This window comes from Cervus canadensis, chromosome X, assembly GCF_019320065.1.
Source record: "Cervus canadensis isolate Bull #8, Minnesota chromosome X, ASM1932006v1, whole genome shotgun sequence".
NCBI lineage: Eukaryota > Metazoa > Chordata > Mammalia > Artiodactyla > Cervidae > Cervus > Cervus canadensis.
In genome coordinates, this window is record NC_057419.1 from 35,602,732 (window position 1) to 35,618,944 (window position 16,213).

Below are 16,213 nucleotides of genomic sequence, written 5' to 3' on the forward strand. Positions count from 1 at the left end.
CGGCGCATGCGCCTGAAGCACACTGCAGCTATCCTGGAGAGGCGGCCCTCTCCTGATATCAGCGTTGCGGCTGGAGGCAGGGCTGGTCCTCTACCTGCTGTCCACTGCCACCTTGGCCTGCTCTTGCGCTGCGAACTCTGTGCCGCCGCTCCCTTCACCATATTTTGGGACGGCCGGCGCTAAGAATTTATGCTATGACCTTCGATTCAGCCAGGAGGTAAAGGAACGACACAGGGGAAGAACATGGGAGGGTGGAGGAGGGAACGCGGGCCAGGGGGATCCTTAATTTGTGTGTTCTCCCCGTTCACGAGAGGAAAACATGGGGGACAGTACGGGCCTCATACCTACAAAAGGATGTTGACCATTTAGTTCCCATCGTGAAAGTAATACAGACTTCTTTCCTTTAATCAAGGTTGAGGCACCTGAGAGTCGGCATTTTCCATAATGTTCCCCGCATTAAAATTTTTTGGATTTCCTCACATGCAGTAGAAGATGTATTTAAAGGTCGGGACTGTAGGACTAGGCGATTATGAGAGCTTTCTTTGCCTTTGTTCAGGATGGTAGGTCTTATTACGGAAACCGAGGGTACTCTAAGCCCCTCCCTGGGAGTCAGGGCGGATTCTATCTGCTGTGAGCACCTGCAAGCTTTGACGTCTTTCCCGTATTCCACTGCCCTAGTTTATCACACCTACCCCTATTAAGGAAGGCTGGTAGTGGCTCTCCTTTATTGAGCACTGGGTCACAATTGTAGGGAGAAGCACATCTAGATATCATCAGACACTTATATAAAAAACGGAGGTCGGGGGACAGACGCGGTGCGCAAATATACTTGAGAGTGTGAGGATGCACGGCGCGGTAGCACGCAGGTATACAGTCGTGTTTTGGTAACCGTGGGGGATTGGTTCCAGGACCCCCGCGAAGACTAAATTCCGCGGATGCTCAAGTCTCATATATAGAATGGCTTAGTACAGTTAGTCCTTCGTATCCGCGGAGAGTCCACTGTATTTGTGGTCTGATGTGCAGGGGGGCGGGAACGCTCCACTGGGGAGAGCCGGAGAAACGCATGCGCAAGGCTTGGGGCGCGGAGTGGGTATGGAATGCGTATTTAAGAAAGAAAAGTTGTTGGTAGTTGATACCCGCGGGAGTGAAGCTGCGCATGCGCATTTGAGACGACTTTGTGAAGGTTGGGTTTAACGCGGGGGGGGGGGAGAGGCGCGCATGCGTATTTCAAGCGAAATGACGAGAGGAGGCGCGCAGCGTACGCGTAATTAAGATTGCAAAATGGCGAGGGGGGAGGTAAGTTGTCTTTTTGCTTGGCCATCTTGGTCTAGGAGGGCCTGCAGAGGAGCAGATCGACCTGTCTAGTTAGGTGAGGGGATCAGCCTGAGTCGGAGCTGTCCTAGGCTGTCGGTAGATCCACTAGATACTGACTCAGAATCTTAGCCCCTCTCTGGCCTATGAATAATGCGGGTTTAAAAATGCGGAGGCGATGATGATTTTACAAAAGGTCGCAGCAGCTGGCTGTGTGTAAGAAATGCGTAAAACGCGAGCACTTTGTGACAAAGCCACGTTCGGGCAGTACGCCTCTGGAGGGCTCTCTGTTGGACTTGGAGATCGTGGGTCGGTGTCCTTGGCTCTGGATACCTTCTCTCATTCCATCAGAGTAGCAGAACTCAGTGGTTGCAATACTGTGAGAATCTACAGTTGGTCAGAAGCCCTTGATTTTCTCCCCTTGAGGTTGTAGGGGTGAGGACTGTTTCCAAGTTCTTGTTCCACTTTGCTTTAAACCTGGGATCTAGGCGAATGGTGACGGTAGTATATAGGTGACCTGGGTTTTGCACCCTTTCTTCTAAATTATTCTTTTTTTCTGTAGAACTTTGAGCACGATTTCATCTAGGGGGACGATTTTTTCTTTTTTAAAGGCAGCAGCACTGTCATGGCTCTCAGAAGGCTGTCAGTAAAGATCTATTGTTAATCGCTATAACTAGTAATGTAGCAGTTACATATGTAGAAGAAAAGGCACAGGATTCAAAATTGAAACAGGCCTTTTCAGTAATCCTAACTGTGATCTAATACTGGTCTTTCTCCTTCTCTGGGCCTGTTTGCCTAACTATAATAATAATTAAGCTTAAACGTATTTGGAGCTTAAACTATGTGTCAGGTACTGGGTCTACATGCTTTTACACATGACTTAACTAATTTAGTACTCTCCACAGTCTTATGAAATAGCAGTACCATTATTCATCTTTTACACATGAGAAATTTGAGGGATACAGATAAAGTAAATCCAAGGCTTTATATCCTTTTGAGTGACTGAGATTGGATTTTTATCCAGGTAGTATGGCTTCAGAATTCTGTATTCTTAAACATTATATTTATCCACCAAAACGATGGGGCAAATTTAAAAGACCCTCCAGTTACGATTTCAAATTTTATTCATAACTTAACCTATGCTATTTAAGAAAGGAGACCTATTTGCTAATTTTTACTCAGTGCATTGTATAAGGTTACATATGTAGAAGACAAGAAGTAAAGTATTGATCTGGAGCCTAGTGGGGTGGTCATCCTTACCTACTCTTGTCTTCTATGCTTTTTGTTCTGCAGAGGGTTTAAAATGGCCGACTGCGGCAGGCTGGACACACCCTTCTTGTTTTGCCAGATTTGAGATCTGGTCTGATGCTTTGAGACAACCAGTCATTTGCTGCAGTAGAGATTTTTTCCTTACCCATTATTAATATTTTGGTGTTTGATAGCAATGTTAATTGTAAAGGAAAGAAAATTGTAATTTTCTTTCTTATAATAAAAGACAGAAAATACATGGGTTTCATTTATTATTTGGTTGGGATAGATTAATTTGAAGTGAAATTACTATGTCAAAGGGTATGAACATTTTTAACACTTAATATGTATTGCCAAGTTTCTTTCTGAAAAGATTGTACCAATTTACACAAGCATCGAGTAGTCAAAAACGTTATTTTAATGGATTAAAAAACACTATTACTTTAATTTTGCATTTCTTTGGTTGTAAGTTTGGATTCTTTTTTCCTCCATATGTTTCTTGGTAGCTTGATTTTTCTTTCATGTGATGTTAGTTCATGTCTTAAACGATTTATCAGTTGGAGTTTTAGTTTTATTATTGTTATTATCTGTTTGAATGTGTTCTATAAATAAAGGCTATTACTCAAATTTCTGTAATTTATAAATATGTACTCCAGGTTATTGTTTGCCTTTTAATTTTTGTATTTAAATTTTTGGTTAGTAGAAATTTGAAATTGTGGTCAAATCAGTCTACTGTTTGTGGTTTTTCTTCCATTAAGTTTGAATAGTTCTGTCAGTCTAGAAATGTGGTAAATATTCATTGTAGCTTCCTTTGAGGGGAAAAGATCCATAATTTCACCACACAGAGATAACCAGTGTTAATAATTGTATTCGATTCTTTTCATTCTTTCTGAATTTTTCTACAGGGATCATATATTTATACTATTTTATGTCATGTTTTGTGTTTATAATGTGCATTTTTCCATGTTAAATATTTTTGTAATTGTCATTGAATGGTTTCATGATATTTTATTGTGTGGAAGTACTTAAGATTTTCAGTATTTTAAGTTAATGATTAATGTCTTTTCATTTAGTTTTTATTGTTTCTCTCTTTTGAGTTATTCTTTATATTATAGAGTTAAGAATTAGAATTACTCATCAAAAACTTTGAACATTTTAAAGACCTGCCATAAGAGCATTCCAAAACATTATGTCAATTTTTGTACCCATTTAGTTACATTAGGAAATGGCAAAGCACTCCATTATTCTTGCCTGGAGAATCCTATGGACAGAGCAGCCTGGCAGGCTACAGTCCATAGGGTCTCAAAGAGTCGGACACGACTGAAGCAACTTAGCAGCAGTTACATAAATTTTTTTTTGCTAATTTTACATGTATAAGAATGATATCTTTGATTTATGGTACGTTTCTCTGATTATTGGTGAAGCTGGATTCTCAAATGCTAATTATTAGCTACTATTTCCTTTTGTGAACTATTCGACTTGGGTCTGAATGCTATATATTTGTAAGAGCTCTATATTATGTGCTCTGTATAAAGAATCTATTACCCCTTGTCATTTGTTAGACATACACACCTGGTATATGTTTGTTGCCATTGAGTATGAAGGAATAAGACAACTACTGCATGGAATACATGTGAAATTATTGGTAGCCATTTTGAGATAACATTTATCTGTTTTTTAAATAGATAGCTATTTCTTTTTATCTGAAAGGAAAGCACTGATTGCTGCACAGCAGTGGTGCTCCCTGGTTATGGGTGTGGGGAGAAGACATGGCAACATTTTGCCTCTAATAAGACATGGCAATCAACGTAGATAAGACACAAAATGGTAGCCTAGCCGCCCTTCCCGCATCCACTGGGGGACTGATGATATTATGAGTGATCTGGGGGAAGGTATGTACAAGGTGCAGGTTCACATTTGTAGATGACATGGAACTCTTTGGAGATGTAATGTGGTAAGAGGAACAAACTGCAACACCTGAGAAGATATTATGCATGTGGGCTGACAACTGGTAGAATGAAATAGGGAAGATAAGAGCAATGTAATGACTTTAGGGGAAAGTGGTATGTTAAGCTTAGAAAATAGTGGCCTCGGAGACCCTGGGTCCCAAGACAGGGATCTCAGTGTAAATGGAAACAGTTTATTGATGTCATCAGCTCAGTTTGCTGGTGCAGAGACAAAAGAGCCATTAAAAACCTAGGCCTTATTAAGAACTGTGTGACACTCAAAAATTCCATCCTATCTTTGTATAAAACTATGTGAACCAAATGACTAGTTAACACTAGTAATCTCTCCTCAAGGAGTCTCTTACTACCTCACTGAAGTTTGAGAAGATGTTGGGAAGAGTGTGTTACTTCTTTTTCATTTTTCTTATTTCGAATACAGAAGTGATTTAGATTATATATTCTCAAAGATCTTGGAGAGTGGTAAGGTATTTTATTTTGGTTTCCTGAAACTGTTATTTATGGTTCAGAATCTGTTTAATTATATTTACTAATTAGACCGTTCTAAATTATTATTCCCACTCCACGAGCTATATACTATCTCTTTTATATTTAGTCACATTCTAATTTTTATTTTTTCAGTTAAGGGGGATTATTGGATATAGAGGTGTCAAGTGAACTGTTACTGCTTTTTGTTATCTAGTTATATGGAATTAATCTAGTTAGTTGTAAATTCCCATTTTTCAGCATTTTACTAGTTGCAGAATAGGCTTATGTATATGGTGGGAAGGTTGGAGTATAATAAGCAAAATGAAACAAAGTAACAGCAGCAAAGCTTGTTTTGTAGAGGTGATTGAGAAGGTCCTTTACTGGAGGTCTGTGCCTACCTTAAAGAGTGGGAGTCCCATTTTATGTCATGCCAGTGTTTAGTTCCCAAATTGATTTATGATCAGGAGTTAGGGAGAGCCTGCATATTTGAAATAGCCCAAAAGCACTTAACCTTTGATTACTTCAGTTTGTTCCTCCCCTCTCTTGATGTTACAGCCTGCAGCAGCCTGGAGCAGCGCCCCCTGGAAATGAATTTTACATCGGCCATTATAATACAACCTGATAAGTGTTACAGCACTTATCAGGTTGTATTGTAATTGTCTGTGTATATGCCTGTCTCCCTTCCTGTGTTATCAGTTAGACTGTGAGCTCCTTGAGGGCAGGGACAGTGTCTTCATCTCCAGAGCCCAGCCTGGCACATTAGTAGGCCTCAGTAAATGTTTATTGGATGAATAAATGAATGGGTCATCAACAAACATTTATTGTGTGCCTGCTAACGTGATCTCCACAGGCTCTGAACTGTCAACTGTTTCTTCAAAATGTGTGTAGTCAGAAACTTGCTGTTTCTTTCTAGTTATGGATATATCTTCTCAAGAATTTCTCATGAGATAATGCTATTTTTTTTCTTTTTTTCTTTTTTTGATAATGCTATTTTTGTGTTTGGATTTCAGTCCTTGGTATTTACAGATGTTGCTACTATTGCTGCTGCTGACAGTCTCTTCCTTGGTGGAACCTGGGTGAAAGCTACCAGATCAGGAGCCTGATCCTTACTGTCTGGTGTTTGCTAAATGGTTCCTATATGTAGACTCATCCTCTTTTCACTCCTCCTCAGGTCCTCCTCCAAGTGGTATTCCTATGTAGGCTTCACATTCTAGATCAGAGGTGGACAAATACAGCTCATAGTCTGCCTGGTTGTGCAAATAAAGTTCTGTTGGAACACAGCTATGCTCATTTGTTGATGTTTTGTCCGTGGCCTCTTTGACCTACAGCAGCAGAGTTGAGGAGCCACATCAGAGACATGGTGACCCTCAAAGCCTAGCCCTAGAAAAAAATTGCCTATCCTATCTTGGATCATTACTCAACAGTCATGACTTCATTCCCCTCTCCGTTCACTAGAGATACTTTTAACATCTCAGAATCTTATTTACCTCATTGATTATTATGACGAGTCTTCTTCCTATTTTACAGATGGGCCAATCAGGACACACTTCAAACTAGGAGATTGATTATAAGACTTTCCCCAGAGTCCTTCAGTCTGTTAGTTGTACCATGTCCTTCCACATCAAGTTTTGAGCTTCAACCCTAGAAATTAAAATTCCTTTTGTTATATCCTAACTTCAAGCATATGGACATATCATGCTTTGGTGCCTTATCCCTTGCCCCCCTCCTTCCTACACAGCTCTTTGCAATGAGAATATGGAAAATAAGGAATTCATATGAGATAAAGCAGAAAAGTAGGCTGAGGCAAATGTTTAGAGGGTCTGAATGTTAATTTTTAACTGAGAAATGGGATTTCTGAAATAATCACTTATTCAGACATAACAGGTAATGAGCCTGCACTTCCAGGAGCTTAGGACCCTCATCTCAACCTTCCCTAACCTACCACATGTTGTGTTGGTAACCTGCTTGAGTATATTGTCATTCATTTCACTTCATTAAAAAGTTGGAGAGCTCCAAGTCTGATGCAAGAAATCTAGATCTAAAAAAGCAAAATGAAGAGAATGAGAGTCTCATTCTAGCAGTAAAATGGAGGGAAAGACCTTACAGCATTATTTTCAAGCTGCTTGCTGGACTTTTTGCAGCATTTTATTATGAAAATTTTCATACAGAAAAATTGGAAGAATTGACAGTGAAAACTTGTATACTCACCACCTAGATGGTGCAATTAACATTTTGCTGTATTTGCTTTATTGCCTGTCCCTCCATCTTTGTTGGGTGGGTTTTTAAAAGTACTTGTGTTGCCATCTATTTTGATTTCATTTGTATCTGACCCATCATGGTGCTGAAAAATAATTCCTTTTGATTCTTATATGTTATTTTCCAAGTTGGCATGGATACCACTGCAGCCTAATTATGTATAAATGTATCTACCTGAGAATAAGAGTCTCAGGAAGAGAAGACTTTTTGTTTCCTAAAGAAAATGGCTGCAGCTCACCATTGTTTACTGGAAATAGGAGAAGGAAAAATGGAAGTTCAGATCCAGCATCAGTAAATGCTTCCAGTAATATACTGCCCTACACTTCATTCACTTCACTGGCTTGGGGGGAGGGGGAGCAGGTCGTTCCCTGAGCATCTTCCACTTGGTTCTTTCCTTTAAGAACTGGTGAAGGAGAAACAACAAAGTGATAAGCAAGTGTCACTGATGTGATAGCATTAGCCCAACTGCTTGGAATTTTAGTAAATGGATTTTTAAAATTGGGGCCTCTGTTTAATAATATTCTCTTGGACCTTCTCTATTGGCAATAGCTGCAGAGTCAAAGGAAGCACCATGAACTGAAACCTTTTTTGTCATGAATATGATAATAGTAAATGTTACCTGTTTGTGTCTGTCTCCTTTCATTTAAGTTCAAAGGCAGAGGCTATATCTTGCTCATCTCTGTAATTCTCTTAAGTAAAAAAATATCTGTATTCATAAAAAATGCAATATTACCTTTAACATCTATCACATGGGCAAAGATTTTAAAATGTTACACTAGTGTTGGTGGGATAGATCCAATTTCCATGTAATCCTTTGTAGGAGCAATTTGGCAATATATATTAGTGGACACAATAAATGTTGCATATCCTTTGACCCAGGAGTTTCATTTCTAGAGCTATACCCTAAATATTCTAAATAAATTTTAAATATTCTTCAAAAATATTCTAAGGATATTTTAAAAGATTTAGGTATGGGAATGTTCATAGCAATAAAAAGTGGAAAAAATTTACCTGTTCTTTAATAGGACTTTGAATAAATTTTTTGGTGTATTCATGTAATAATACAACATAGGCATTAAAAATAGCCTCGTAGATGAATTTTTGACTTGGAAAGATGTACCCAGTATACTAATTGAAAGAAAGGCTATGGTTTCATCTAGTTTATTAAATAAAACGCATGCAATATGGAATCTAGAAAGATGGTACTGATGAACCTGTTCACAGGGCTGCAATGTAGACACAGACATGGAAAAAAGACTTGAGAACACAGTGGGTGAAGGAGTGGGTGGGACGAATGGAGAGAGTAGCATTGAAACACAAACATTACCATATGTAAAATAGATAGCAAGTGGGATTATGCTGTGTGACACAGGGAGCTCAACCCAGTGCTCTGTGACAATCTAGAGGGTTGGGATGGGGAAGGAGATGGGAGGGGGATTCAGGAGGAAAGGGACATATGTATATCTGTGGCTGATTCATGTTGATGTATGGCAGAAACCAACACAATATTTTAAAGCAATTATCCTCCAATAAAAAGAAAAAATTCATGTTTGTACGTGTACATAAAAGTTATAAGAAGAATATATCCCAAGTGTTAAACTTTCTGGGATTCTATGACTTTTGCTTTCTATTCTTAATGTATTTCTGGAATTTTTTTTCTCACTGTGTGTTTATGACTATCAAAGTTAAGACAGACATTGAAATGGTTTCCATTTTGAAATTTGCTGACCCGAACAGAAGTGGAATAAATGGGTTGGTGAGGGAGCTGGGAACTGGAGCAATTTAGTTTGGAAAAGAACTGGGCCAGGTGGGAGTAGGGTATGGTGGAAATAAGACCTCTATCTTTAGAGAAAGGCACTAACTACTAACTCTTCTTGGTTCCTTAGCGCAGGCATTTCATGAGTCAGGCTTTGCACTTACTGTGTATTTCCCAATTAGGACCTATACATATTCCTTTCCCACCCCTGCCCCTTTGGACTTAATAAGCTGAAAAATTGCTGATGGGAACAGCTGCTTATGGGTGTGCAGCAATGGCTGCTTTACTTTATCCAATAAAGAGAAGGCTCAAACCCATCAAAGCTGCCTCACCCTCACCCCCCAACACGTACACTATCCAGTATGAATCTTCCTAACTTACGGTGGGAGAGCTTTCTCTTGGGCTTCATTACCACTAGTAAATTATAGGACACTGTATTCTGTTTAACTGTAGGTGAAACTGAAAAATCAGCCCTGAGAAACTGCTCCTTGGGTCTTCTGGGACTTGAAGGTTGACTGTGCCTCCCTGCAGTGAGAGGAAGTCTAGTTATAGTAGTTGGTGTTTCCAGCATCTAATGATAATTAATACCCTGGGCTTTGGGTCATCACTGAATTTCTAGATTTCTGGGTTGCTTTTCATGCAAAGCAGCTAGGGACTGGGAAACTTAGAGGCAGTAGGCTGCTTCCTTAGAAAGAACCCTTTGGGGACTTTGGCTTATCCTGTGTGGGCCTCAGGTCTCAGAGCCCCATTCCTCCTCGTGGTTGGGTCTTGGAGGTAGAGGACTAGCCACGGGCCTACTTAGCTCCTTGTGATCCTTTTGGTAATGCACACAATTGATGAGGGAAAAGATATTTCTATTGCTTTTCATGTACGGGTAAGGTGAGTCCTGGTGGGAGTTGAGATTGTAAATGACAGGCCTTGGTCCAGAGACCAGGGTTTTGTTACCTTTCCTCATCAGTGTGAACCAAGTGCCATATGATGATTAGATGGAGGTTTAGTTCACTTTTAGTCAGGAATATGGAATAAAGAGTCATAATTGCCAGGTAGAAGGGCCCCTAAGGTACCAAGTTTACCTCCATTCAAAGACAGGATATTGATTGAGCTCTAAAGAGGGTAGGCAGCTAGGAGGATCAGCATTAGTTCAGATCTGAGTTCTAACGCTTTGGTGTATTTACTTGGTGCCTCTGTACCCAAGATGTCTCATTTAAAATAGAGGCAAGGATCCTTATTGAATAATAATTGTGGGTGTTGTAAGAGTCTTTGCCAGATAAAGAAGACAATTGTAATGCTAATAATAGTGCTTGACAAGAGTGAATTCTGAGGTCCATGGTGTGGACTAGATGACTTGTCTAAGGTGGTAAAAGTAAAATTAAAGCTAGATATCATACTTTGACTGTTCTTACCTTTGTTTCTTCTTCCTTCTCCCTATCCTACAGGTGACACCAAACTTGATCAGAAACCATGCCACAGGTGAAGAGGTATATTGAGCCCTGCCTGGCCAGTGAGGTTACTAGAGAATTGGAAGAGGCTCAAGTCAGCATCCTGCACATGGTTATCAAACCATTGTGAAGTCTTAGTAAGTGGTCAGTGGCTCTGGTGGGCTTGCCCAGTTAGTGGGAAGGGCCAAGAAAGGTAGTCTTACTAGGCATAGGCAGTTACTTCATATTTTCCCATTATGACATGAAAAAAGGTCTTAAAATATTCCGACTATACTAAAGAGTACTGAGCCTAACCTCTCCTTTTCCCATTCTTGCATTTTTGCAGATGATCTCTTACAAGATCATAGCTAGTTGGTGTAGAAAATAGATTTGAATCGTTGCCCAGTACTGTGTCTTCCACCTAGTGCTTTCTCTAGATTCCATCTAAGTCCATGGAGGCCATGTGAGACAAACATTTTTATTTCACACTGTGAACGGTTTTTTTAATAGCCTCTGAGATTGTGCTCCTCTGGTAAAGGAAATATCCATGATGTAAATTTTTTATTATTTATAAAATCACCTGGGATACTTGTTAAAAATGCAGATTCTTGGGCAGCTAGGAACTTTGTCACTGGTCAAGAGCAACAAGTAACAAGTAAGACCTACTTGTCACTTATCCTGAGGCATCATGCCCAGTGGGTTTACAAGCAAACCAGAATGAAGCATCGTTGCCCTGGATGTCCTTGTGAGATGGTTGGGAAATCTTAGTAAGTTGCTGGTGGTTTGGTGGGGTTCCCCAGTTGGTAGAAAAGAGATGGTTCTGATGTGGCACTTCCCCCCTTCCTTCAACATATATTTATTAAGTGCTTACTGAGTGCTTGAGACTGTTCTAGATATTAACAAAGTCCTGCCATCATGGGACTTTCATTCCTGTGAGAGTAGACAAAAGAATAACCAATAAATAGTGTATCATAAATGTTAAATCAGAAGTTTTTGTAAAAATGTTGGTGTAAATCAGAAGTTTTTGTAAAAAGTTGGTGTAAAAATGGCATTAAAAATTGTTGAGTTGGACTAAATAATACTGTGTTTTTCTCCCCCCTTCCCATTCTCCTGTTTAGTACCTTCCACCCTCTCTCAGTGCAATGGAGGCTGACCAAACAGTATAGGAGGGTCACAGATGATGAAGGCAATCTTTTCCTTTTTGTAACCCCTCACTAGGCTGAACTGTGGAGAATATCTTTGAAAAGTGTTTTAGAGAGTCTGTGCAGCAGAAGAGTGGGTCTTCTCAGTGGTTAAGGTTCACAGTGATTAAGGTAAGTGAAGGAGCAAAGACTGACATTGTCTTGACTCCTATCAGGGAGGCTTGTAGGAATGTCATTTCTAGGGGCCAGTAATTTTAAAGCCTGTGGTTTATTCTACAATATATCCTTCTCAAAAAAGTTGGGGTAGGTTATATGTTTACCCAGTCTGAGATCACCCCTGCAGAGGATCAGAAGAATTGAAATGGTTCATAAGTAAACTAGGTGGCATGAGCTGCATGTCATAAATAATGTCAGCATGCACTGATTTCAGTCCCTTTGGTGAGAGTCTATTCTTTCAAACCAGACTTACTGAGAGTTTTTCTTTATCAGCCTATGGAGCTGCATACATCTTGTCAAAAGCCAGCTCATTAGCAGAAGTTTATTATTTAAGCAGTAGACAAGAATATAGCACTTTGGATTAGTAATTTCAGAGGGAGCAGCATCTTTAGTGTAATTCATTTAAACTGGACTAGCATTCATTTTTGGCTCCTCAGGGATTGACCCCCAATAGGCTTCAAGGAGTACTGAAATGGTTCATAATTAAATGAGGCAGCATCTATAAAATGGCCATTCTTGGGAGATCTCTGCAGAAGCCACCCCTATCTTAAGCTCCTCTATCCAAAGTTAATACCCAAAGGTCAGATCATTTCTTGGTATCTGCCATTTTTCATGGAAGCAATAAAAGTCACCTTTTCTCATAGGGATGGTCTTGAGATGGTGCCTTCATAACATAATGTTCTTGGTTTTTCTCTGGTGTGTTTGGATAATTCTGTTGGCATAATTAGGTAGATTAGCCTGCACAGGTAACCTGAATGATAAAAAAGTGGCCTTTTCCCTACAGAGAAGTTGGAAATACTCATTGATACAAAGAGAGTCCCTGAGGTCTGTGTCTTTTACCACAACGTATTTTGAAATGACATGTTTTACGTATAAGGATATGAATGTTAGCATGCAATTTAAAAAGTCCTGTTACTTTCTCTATATGGGCCCAAATGGGTTGTATAAATTTGGCTTTCCCTCTCTGAATGCCATTTCTTTTCCTAGTACTTCCCTAGCCTTGTTATCCATCCTCTCTTGCTTTTGTGACAGCAGATCTGTTGTTTTTTCTTTTTCTTTTCTCTTTAGGCTAGTCATCTAGCACCTACACATAGCTTTTGGAAATTTCTGAAGTCATATAATATTAATAGTAGTGCTTATCAGTTATAGGCGCCTTTTATGTTCTAGGCAAGTGCTTTACACATATTTGTTATCTAATTTTAAATTAACTCTGGGAAGTAGGATCTTTTTCCTACTTTATAGATAATAAAACTGAGGATTGGAGAGGTGTTGCCACCCATGTAAAACAGCCAGCCAGTGGCAGAGCTGGGAGTCACACTATCTAGCATGAAAACAGTCATAGACAATATGGAAACAAGTGGGCAGGATTGTGTTCCAATATAACTTCATTAACAAAAACAGGTAGCAGCCCAGATTCAGCCCATGGACCATAGCATGCCATCCTTGCTCTACAATATATATACATGAAGTCTTTAAGACAGGAAGACTTGAGGTGATAAAGCAAACATTCAAGGTGATTTTTATTCAAAATACTTGTAATAACAGTAATACAGCTATACTTAAGTTAGCACTGGAAAGTGTCTCATGATCTGTGCATTATGTGCATGACTTAATAGTCATCTAGATATTAGCTTGAGTTCTTGATAGAGTAATAGAATCTTCATGGACCATGTTGTTAATATTATCATCCCTTAAAGGATCCTTTTCCTTGCCACAGGTCTTTCTTTGCATGACTTAGACATGACTGTCTTTATGTTTGTTATTTCTTCTTACTCTTACATTATCATTTCTAGTGTTTGCCTTCTTCAGAATGTCTTCTACCCTACATAGGCCCAGAAGTGAATCTGATACACAGGTTAGTTGGGATATAATCACTCTCCTAGCAGTCAATGTAGTGGGCAATGTAGGGGGCTGTGGCTTTGGTAATTTGCTATATCAAACCCTAAATGGCTTTCAGGATTAGGAGGAATTAATCCTCCCATTGATGTCTCAAAACGTGATCTGGACATAATAACAGGGATCTCAGTCAAGTAAGTGTTGGAAGTAAACATGGAAATAAACATGGAAGTAAATATTTTTCTTTGCCCTTTTTGTTGTATTTGTTATATTTAATACCTTTCCTTGTAATGAAACTACCTTGTATTTCTAGAATAAAATTTCCTAGTTTTCAATAATATTGAATTAGGTCTGCTACCTTTGCTATTTTTAAATTTTACTTTCTATTTGATTTTTTATTACTTTGTTTCTATGTTCAAAGTGAGGTTTTGGTTGGAGTGACAGTCTTTGTCAGTTATTGATGGTAGGGTCATTAATGAAACCTTGTTGCCTAAGCTTTTAAATTTAGCAGATCTCAAGCATGTCCCATGCCATCTTAAATATCTGTGTAATAAAAAAAATTAATAATAAACTGAAATTCCCTGGTGGCTCAGTCAGTAAAGAATCTGCCTGCAATGTTGGAGACCTGGTTCGTTCGATCCCTGGGTTGGGAAGATCCTCTGGAGGAGGGCATGGGAATCCACTCCAGTATTCTTGCCTGGAGAACCCCTGTGGACAGAGGAGCCTGGTGGGCTGCAGTCCAGGGGGTCGCAAGGAGTCAGACATGACTCAGCGACCAAGCACAACACAGCACAAACATGTTTTAATTGGCATTATAATGTAAAAAATAATTTGTATCTGGTATTTGGGTGTTTGTTCAATTGCTGCCCTTCTAAATTTGTGTGAATAATGCTTAATGTGAACATCCCTGTAAATATGTTTTTGCACATATCCATGTTTGTTTCCTATGGCTGGATTAAAAGTATAATTCCTCTAATGTATGCAAATACCTATTTTTTTCCACATCCTTACTAATATACTATATTATGGCTCTTAAAACTCTGCCAGTTGCAAAGGTGAGAAGTGTCTCCCTTGATATTTTAATTTATTTGATTCCTAATGAGATGGAACAGTTAATATCTTTCTTGGGTCTTATTTTTGAGTTTATTTTTTGCACTGATTTTTAATCTACTATATATGTCACGGATATATTTTCCTCAATTTGAGATAGAAGTTGTTCATTTTTATACATCTCAAGTATCTATTTTGTTTATGGTTATTTTCCCCTTGCATTTCATAGTAAAGATAAATATAGTTTATCTTTGTGGTTTCATATATAGTTCATGCTTTATTTACTTTTAAATACAAATCTTTTCCCCCTGAGGATCTTCTCTTTGGTTTGTGTTATTTAATTAGTTTGTCTAAATGTCCAGCAATTTCAGGGTTCAGGGGGTAATAGTAAGACTACTAGAGGGGATCTCAGCAGAAAAAAATTCAGAATCTTCAGTGTTCTCCTTTTTAACATGACAAATATTCTTTCTGCCCCTGTTTCTCCTTTGTGACTTCTCAGTTTTGCTACCACTGGCCTATTCTGTCCTCTGTGGCAGAAGTTGGCAAACTTTTTCTATAAAGGGCCTGATAGTAAATATTTTAGGCTTTGTAGACCATGTGGTTTTTGCCACTGTAGTGAAAGCAGCCAGAAACAGTACATAAACAGACAAATGTGGCTGTGCTCCGTAAAACCATATTTATATAAAAAAGAGGAATGGTGTTGGATTTGGCCTGTAGGCTGTTTGCCGGTATCAGCTCTGTGACATTTTGCTTTAATAACTTTTGCTCTCAAAGTTTCTGCTTAGTCATAGTGGACTTCCTCATGTTCATGACTCATCTCCCATCACAACCTCTTAAAGCAGTTTTTCACCTGTAGTCTCCACTACTGATCACCTGTTTCTGTCCATATTTCACAGTTTTAAGTTTCTGAGCACACAGGTGATAGGCAGACTGGATTCTTTGTATGTCATTAGTATTATGTTCTGGGATGTGAAAGTGATTTGCTTGGCTGTCTACATTTGTGGCTCAGTGGTAAAGAATCTGCCTGCCAATGCAGGAGACACAGTTCAATCCCTGGTCCAGGAAGATCCGTTGGAGAAGGAAATGGCAACCTGCTCCAGTATTCTTGCCTGGAGAACCCCATGGACAGAGGAGCCTGGCGGGCTACAGTCCATGGAGTTGCAAAGAGTCTACATGACTTAGCTACTGAACAGCAACAACCACAAACAACTACCTTATTGCTTCAAAATAACCAGTTCCATATTGCATTCGTTTTCAGGGTCTATTCCTTACAATCCAAAATTTTTTGTAAGAAATGGGCTCATTTGGATCAGTTTAAGAAGTTTACAGAACTCGACTCCATTGTGGTATTATTAATGTGATTCAGTTTATTTCTCTGGTTTTCTGCATGTCATCTTACTTCTACTTCCTTTCTCATACTCTGTCTTCCTCTGCCTCCTAGCTACTGAATCAGTTCAGTTCAATTGCTCAGTCATGTCCAGCTCTTTGCAACCCCATGGACTGCAGCATGCCAGACTTCCCTGTCCATCACCAACCCCTAGAGCTTGC

General features: G+C 39.2%; 1 long non-coding RNA gene across 31 annotated transcripts in view; it reads left to right on the forward strand.

Annotated features, from left to right (window-relative positions):
* The window catches only part of LOC122436013, a 78,374-nt gene that overhangs the window by 111 nt on the left and 62,050 nt on the right, over positions 1-16,213 (forward strand). For 14 of the 31 annotated variants that reach the window (XR_006267767.1, XR_006267788.1, XR_006267789.1 and 11 more), the window contains exons 1-3: positions 41-217; positions 10,440-10,579; positions 11,640-11,734. This is a non-coding gene — a long non-coding RNA (uncharacterized LOC122436013). Of the gene's footprint in view, positions 1-37; positions 218-1,166; positions 1,297-10,439; positions 10,587-11,539; positions 11,735-13,572; positions 13,635-16,213 lie in introns of those variants that run through there. The other 17 variants (XR_006267779.1, XR_006267787.1, XR_006267778.1 and 14 more) reach the window with 9 other exon arrangements.